The sequence below is a fragment of the Schistocerca nitens genome, chromosome 4, assembly GCF_023898315.1.
Source record: "Schistocerca nitens isolate TAMUIC-IGC-003100 chromosome 4, iqSchNite1.1, whole genome shotgun sequence".
NCBI lineage: Eukaryota > Metazoa > Arthropoda > Insecta > Orthoptera > Acrididae > Schistocerca > Schistocerca nitens.
Window position 1 is genome coordinate 903,611,551 of NC_064617.1, and position 7,617 is coordinate 903,619,167.

The following is a 7,617-nucleotide window of genomic DNA, read 5'->3' on the forward strand; positions in this document are numbered from 1 at the left end:
CCGCTCCCGAGATTGGAATGACTCCTTACCCTCTCCCTTAAAACCCACATCCTTTCGTCTTTCCCTCTCCTTCCCTCTTTCCTGACGAAGCAACCGTTGGTTGCGAAAGCTAGAATTTAGTGTGTATGTTTGTGTTTCTATCGACCTGCCAGCACTTTCATTCGGTAAGTCACATGACCCTGTACTAATTCAGAGACACAATAGATATAAACAGATGTTGATGAGCTTTTGTTAATTAATTTCTGTGTTTCATTATCCAAAAGGAAATGGCAAAAAGGTTTTACACACCTACAAATACGATAAGTCTAATCTCACAAATCTCAGAATATGTGAGACATGAAGAAAATTTCAGAAATAGTAGTCCAAGTTTCTTTATAACTTGCCAACCACATACTACAGTTTAGGACAATTGGAAATGTTTAAATGATAAAAAGATAGCAAGAAAAAAATTCCTCAAATTTCAAATGATGATGACAGATCCATCTTTAATTTTAAAAAAAGGTTGTTGAACTTTAATAAGAAAGAAAGACATGTTTTGGAATTCCAGCTCACCCTGTAACCAAGCTTGTGGACCTCCCTACATGGTATTTTGGTACTGACATTCAGTCCATGAAACCAGAATGAAGTTTGGAAAGTAGGAGACGAGGTACTGGCAGAAGTGAAGCTGTGAGGACGGGGCGTGAGTCGTGCTTGGGTAGCCCAGATGGCAGAGCGCTTGCCTGCGAAAGACAAAGGTCCAGAGTTCGGGTCTCGGTCCGGCACACTGTTTTGATCTGCCAGGAAGTTTCATTCAGTCCATGAATGGCTGAGTGCAACATTCAGTTCGGTGACTTTTTCAGCTGTCGTACTCACTTCTCATCAAAAGTCAAAGCGATCATCTTGTCATGATCACTCAACACTCATCTGCGTCTGTGTTATGACTTAAGGCACCTCTTGAATACCAAACACTTTGGCTGCCTTGGTTACAGAAGCATCCACCAAACAAGCAACAACAATTTGGCCATGTTCATGTGCACTGAGCTCCGATGTAACACACTCACAATTACGAGTGACAATTGTGATATATTGAGAACTTGCACAGGTGCTGTTTGTGGTCAAGTACAACAGTGCAGCCTGCAGACTGAGAGGTTTCTTCAAGATCTGAAAGGGAATTCATGTATAAATTCAGATGCTACTATGTATGATCTGAATTTATGGATTGGCTTCTCTTGCACTTTACCTCCCCTCTCAAGATCATGTTTCTTCTCTACGGGACTTAATCTCCTTAGCAGTTAGGCCTGTGCAGGAAATGCAGTTGTGCAGAGTGCGCTGTTCTATGGAGCACAGTATGAGAGGCATTTGGAAAGTCAGTGCGAAGTCCGAGAAATGGCACCGCCGGCACGTATCAAGATCATGTTTAGTTAGTAGCATCTTTAGAAAGAATGTACACCAAGTTTCAGCCATATTGGTCTATTTCTGTGTGTTTGGCATTCGTGTGAATCAAGGAAGTGGAGTGATTGTCAAGAAATGGATGAAGAATTATTTCGTGTGGTGATTAAACATTACTTTATCAAAGGCAAAACGCCTCAGGAGTCTAAGAGAAGCTTGATAAACATTACAGTGACTGCCCCTTTGATTAGAACAGTTTATAAGTGGTTTCAAAATTTTCCGAGTGGCCATATGGGCACAAATGATGCTGAACATTCTGGACACCCTGTGGAGGTTGTTGTTGTTGTGGTGGTGGTCTTTAGTCCAGAGACTGGTTTGATACAGCTCTCCATGCTACTCTATCCTGTGCAAGCTTCATCATCTCCTAGCACCTACTGAAACCTACATCCTTCTGAATCTGCTGAGTGTATTCATCTCTTGGTCTCCCTCGACGATTTTTACCCTCCACACTGCCCTCCAGTACTAAATTGGCGATCCCCTGATGCCTCAGAACATGTCCTAACAACCAATCCCTTCTTCTAGTCAAGGTGTGCCACAAATTTCTCTTCTCGCTAATTCTATTCAGTACCTCCTCATTACCTAGTTATGTGATCTACCCATCTAATCTTCAGCATTCTTCTGTAGCACCACTCTTCGAAAGCTTCTATTCTCTTCTTGTCCAAACTATTTATCATCCACGTTTCACTTCCATACATGGCTACACTCCATACAAATACTTTCAGAAACGACTTCCTGACACTTAAATCTATACTCGATGTTAACAAATTTCTCTTCTTCAGAAACGCTTTCCTTGCCATTGCCAGTCTACATTTTATATCCTCTCTACTTCGACCATCATCAGTTATTTTGCTCCCAAAATAGCAAAACTCGTTTACTACTTTAAGCGTCTCACTTCCTAATCTAATACCCCCAGCATCACCCAATTTAATTAAACTACATTCCATTACCCTAATTTTTCTTTTGTTGATGTTCGTGTTATGTCCGCCTTTCAAGACACTGTCCATTCCGTTCAGCTGCTCTTCCAGGTCATTTGCTGTCTCTGACAGAATTTCAGTGTCATCGGCGAACCTCAAAGTTTTTATTTCTTCTCCATGGATTTTAATTCCTACTCTGAATTTTTCTTTTATTTCCTTTACTGCTTGCTCAATATACAAATTGAATAACATTGGGGATAGGCTACAACCCTGTCTCACTCCCTTCCAACCACTGCTAACCCTTCATGCCCCTCGATTCTTACAACTGCCATCTGGTTTCTGTACAAATTGTAAATAGCCTTTCGCTCCCTGTATTTGGCCCCTGCCACCTCTCATCTTATACTTTCCCCTCTTTGGGGAAGTGTGTTGGGGAGTTTGTAGTCTTTCGGCTTTTGCTCCTCTGTGTACTTGTGCGTGTGATTTTTTTGGTGTCTGTGAAATGTGATGAATGTTCTGTATGTGTCTGGTACTTGCCTGAGGTTGGCGTGATGATTGGTAGTTGGTGGGAGGGAGCAGGATTAGGCATTGCATATTGGGATTTTCTCTTCGACTTAATCCTTGAAGATCATCATTGGGCGTTTGTGCTTATCGTGGGACATGTCATACCGACCTAGGGAGTCTACGAGGGGATGTTTCCCTCATAGAAGGCCCTTGCCACATCTTGGAATCGCTCTCTCAGGAGTGTGATTTCAGCTGCAGCTTGCAGATAATAGGTAGGGAAGACAAGGGGTAGATGCAGTGCCCTCCGAGGGCACGGTTCTGCAGCATCTGGAGTTTGTCCAGGTGCTGCTTCACCATGTATCCCCAGACAGGGCATGCATATTCCATTACTGGCCGGATCAGGGCCTGATACACGTTCACTCCTACAGAGCAGGGAAGGGAGCTGGTTGAGTTGAGGATTGGGTACAGGATGGACATTCTGGCGCAGACTTTCCTGTGGACCTTGTCTGTGTGGGGTTTTCATGTAAGACGAAAGTCCAGGATTACGCAAAGGTACTTGGCAGTTCTGCGCCAGGGGAGTTGGGTTCCGTTTAGGTGAAGGTAGAGGGGGGGGGGGGGAGGGGGGGCGTTGAGGAGGTTTGCGCCTTCTGAGCCTCTGGATAATCAACATAGCCTGCGTCTTTTCAGAGTTGATGATGATGCGCCAGCTACGGGCCCAAGTTTCTGTGTCATCTAAAACCCTTTGTAGCCAACAGATGACAAGGTCTTTGTTCGCATTTCTCATGTAGAAGGCTGTGTCGCCTGCGTACTGTGCAGTGTGCACCAGGGGGCCGTTGGTGTGTCCGCAGTGTACAGACTGTACAAAATGGGCACCAGGACTGATCCCTGTGGCACCCTAGCACGAATATGCCTTTTGGTGGAGGTGGCAGTTTCTGCTTTGACAGAGAAAGTTCTACCAGTGAGATAGCTTTTGATCTGCTCGACTATGCTCCCGGGGAATCCTCGTGTGTTTAACTTGTAGAGTAGCTCTCTACGCCATACTGAGTCGAAGGCTTTGGCTACCATCCCGCAGTAGCCTCTGTGGTTGAAGCCCTCTGTGACTGCTTCAACCACTCTCATGATCTGTTGTGGGGCAGAGTGGTTTTGCCGGAATCCGAATTGGAAGTCCGGCAGAATTGCTCTCTGGTACTATTTTCCTGTATGGGTATTAGCAGGAGGCGCTCATAGATCTTGCTGAGAGCTGGCAAGAGGTTAACCGGCCTGTAGTGCTGCGGGAATAGAGGGTCTTTTCCTGATATGTGTATTGCGACCACTTCCGCATGTTTCTATCAAAGTGGGACCTTGCGGGAACGAGTAATCTCGTTGACGACGTTCGCGAGGTGTGTGATCGCCGAGGGTGGGAGGTTTTTGACTAACTGATTGGTGACACTGTTATATCCTGGCGCCTGTTTTGTGGGGAGGGACCTAATTACTTTTGCCACATCTTCGGAGGCGAAAATTGTGGGTTCGTCTTCTAGGCCTTCCTCAGCGTTGAGGAAGAGAGCCAGTTGATGACGGACTACTACTTTATGCTCTTCATCCTGGGGTTCTGCCACTTGAAACTGCTTCTCGAAGGAGTTGGTGAGGGCATTGGCCTTTCCGGCATGGCTCTAGGTCACTCCCCACTCACCATGCAGTGGCAGCATCCTAGCACCTCATTTTGAGAATTGCTTGGTTGCTTGCCATAGTGTTTGATCGTCTACTTTGAGAGCTGTGAGGCGATTTTGCCATTGCTGTTTTCTGTGCTCATTGAGCGCTACCTTCAGCTCTCACTGTAGAAGACTGAGCAGCCTCCTAGTGGCCTGGTTTATGGTGAACTTCCACTCCTTTGCCACTCTGTTCTTATGGCGAATTTGATCTAGCAGGTGTTTTGGGAGCTGTATCTGCAGTGGCGGGCCATCCCTTTGTGGGGGGTGGGGGGAGGGTGGCCTCTTCTGCTGCCTGCAAGATGGTACCTGTTAGGTCTTGTAGCGCTTGTTCTACTGTTTCGGCAGTAAGTGGTGGAGCGCGAGCGATATCAGAGACAACAGTTTCTCGGTATCGCTCCCAGTCTTTATGTTTGTAAAATGTCTGGTACCGTGGGAGTGCTACCCATTTTCACACATCAACCTCTAGAATCATTGGGTTGTGGTCGGAGGGCATTCTGTTGATTATCCTTGCCACAAACCCCCCCGATCCTCCTAGTGAGAGCTATGCCTAACACGTCGCGCATGCCTCCGTGTTTTGGAAAATGTGTGGGCTCGACTGGACCCCATGTTTCGAAGTGGTGGATGCGTGCTAGTTTTTGCAGTTTGATGTTTGCTCTGGAGGTTACTCTAGAATTCCAATCAGGGTGTTTGGCATTGAAGTTGCCCCCTATTATGAGTTTGCCTTCAATTTGCCCTAGAGCAGCTATGCCTCCCTCATCTATCTGGTCTTGTGGGGGTCGGTAAATTGCAACAATTGTTAGGGATTCCGTGGTAGTGGTTACTTCTACCGCCACTGCTTCGATTTTATTGGTAGCTGGTTTGAATACCTGGTGGTGGGGGGATCCCTCTTTTTATGTATGTGGCCACTCCTTCGCCTTGGGTTGGCCTGTATTTACAGTGGCTAACGTAGTTCGAAACTGTCTCTTTTATTCCCAGTTTTAGGTGGGTTTCCCCCATCATGCATGTGTCGATGGAGAACTCCTTCACGAGTTCTCTGAACTCGACCTCTTCATTAGCAATGCCATCTGCGTTAAAGATGCACATTGTCAGGCCTTGGATATTTGGTTGTCTATCCATGATGGGGTTTCGAATTTCGAAACTACTGAGGAAGTTGCAGAGGAGAGCAACTGCTGGTCTGCTGCCTGAGGGGCAATCAGGATCTGTGTGTTCTGCTTCTGGGCCTCCCTGAATTCCTTCATCATTTCTACGACGAGGTTCATGGTCTGCACCATAATGCCTAACAACTGATCTGAGGGTGTGGACTGAGTGTGGGGCTCCCTAGAGCTTCCTCTGTCTTGGTGGACCTGGTCATTATTGTTGTGTGTTTCCTGGTGCTGTTCTTGTGGCTGTGTTCGGTGTTGTGGTGATGAGGCTATGTTTTCATGGCTTCTCGAAGGAGAAACCACATATGCGTATATTGCCCTTGGTGTGTCTGGTGTTGGTTTTACCCAGGCCTTGTCCGTGTGTGTTGTAGTGTTTTGTTTCTTTGTGTGACCGGATGGGTTGGTGGTGTTTTGTTTGCATGTGTGGGGGGCGGCCTTTGCGCCCTTTGCCTGCTGTGAGTGTCTTTTGTGGACCTCACAACCTTGGTAACCCCACTGTGTGGTTTTTGCCACACAGGGCGAACCTTATTCATGGGTCTGTGTGTTTTAGTGTACAGGACCTCATGTCGTGGGCCTCGGCGCACTTTCTGCATCTTACCGCCATGGTGCAGTGTGTGGCAATATGATTTAGGCCCTGGTACCTGAAGCACTGCACCGTCTTGTTTTTGTGGCGCAGTGGTGACAGGCACAGCCAGGACCATTTTTCTTCTGTTAATCTAGCTTTATCTTCAAGAATATGGACGTGTCTGTCAGAATAATTGATTTTGAGTTCTTGGTTTGTTTACTTCTTGGAAGAGGGGCTTTGGGATGAGGCAGAATGTCTTCTGGAGAGATTAGTTCAGTTCTTTTGCCATTCATCTTGACTTCTTTACAAGGCTGAGGAATATTTAAATCTGTCTAGTCAGAAACAGTAACAGTGGAAGTAGATGGCATATCATTTCTCTGGTTAAATTCAGCGGGCAAAGGCTGATTAGTTAAATAAGTTGGGAGATGGTCTTCAGGTCGAAAAATGTCTCTGTTTAGTGGTCAAATACCACATGCCATAAAACCACTGCATATATTTTGGCTAGTGAATGCAAGGGGAAAAGGTCTGCCAACCAGTTCAGCAACATCATAGATTGTGATAATCTTCCTGTATCTGCCATAAGATCACAACATGCTGTATTATAGAACTTCTTGAAAGATGCAAAAACTCCCACATCCAGAGGTTGTATCTTATGGCTTGTGCGAGGAGGCAAAGTAAGCAAAATAATTCCATTATCTTTTGCATATGATATTGTTGCTGTGCTTGTGTGGCTTTCATGATTGTCAAGAATCATGAGATTAGGATGTTCTTTGTAGGCCTTTCATGATTTACAACATGCTGCAGGACTGGTAAAAATAGTTCACTGTTCATCCAGCATGAGACAGTGGCTCCACCCTCAGAACCTGGTGGGGCACTATGCAGCATGTGATCTTTAAAATGCACTCTAGCAAACACAAGGAATGGTGGTACAGCTGTTCCAGAAGCACTGATTATTGCAACCATTGTAACAAGTGATCCTTTTTCAGCAGATGTAGCTTTGTCCAACTGTTGTGCACCCAGTCTGTGCCAATACTTTAGGTGGTTTCTGCACAGTGGTTGCAGCAGTCTCATCCAGATTGTATATGTCTTGTGGCTCAAACCTGTATTTTGCTTTAAGGCAAATCAGATTGTCAAAGAACACTTTCACATTTGCCTCTGTGAAGCCAGTGGCCCATGATATACTTGTCTGTTCTGGCATTCGTAATGAAAGTCTGTTTCGTTTCATAAATGCCCTGAGCCATTCAAATCCTGCCATTTTCTCTCTTTTCCAGTTTGTGGTACAGATTTTCTATTCCTCTTAGCATATTCATAAGCCAGAATCCTTGCAGTTTTTGTGCTTAGGCCATAATGGATATTGCATGCAGTAGTAATATAGTCGG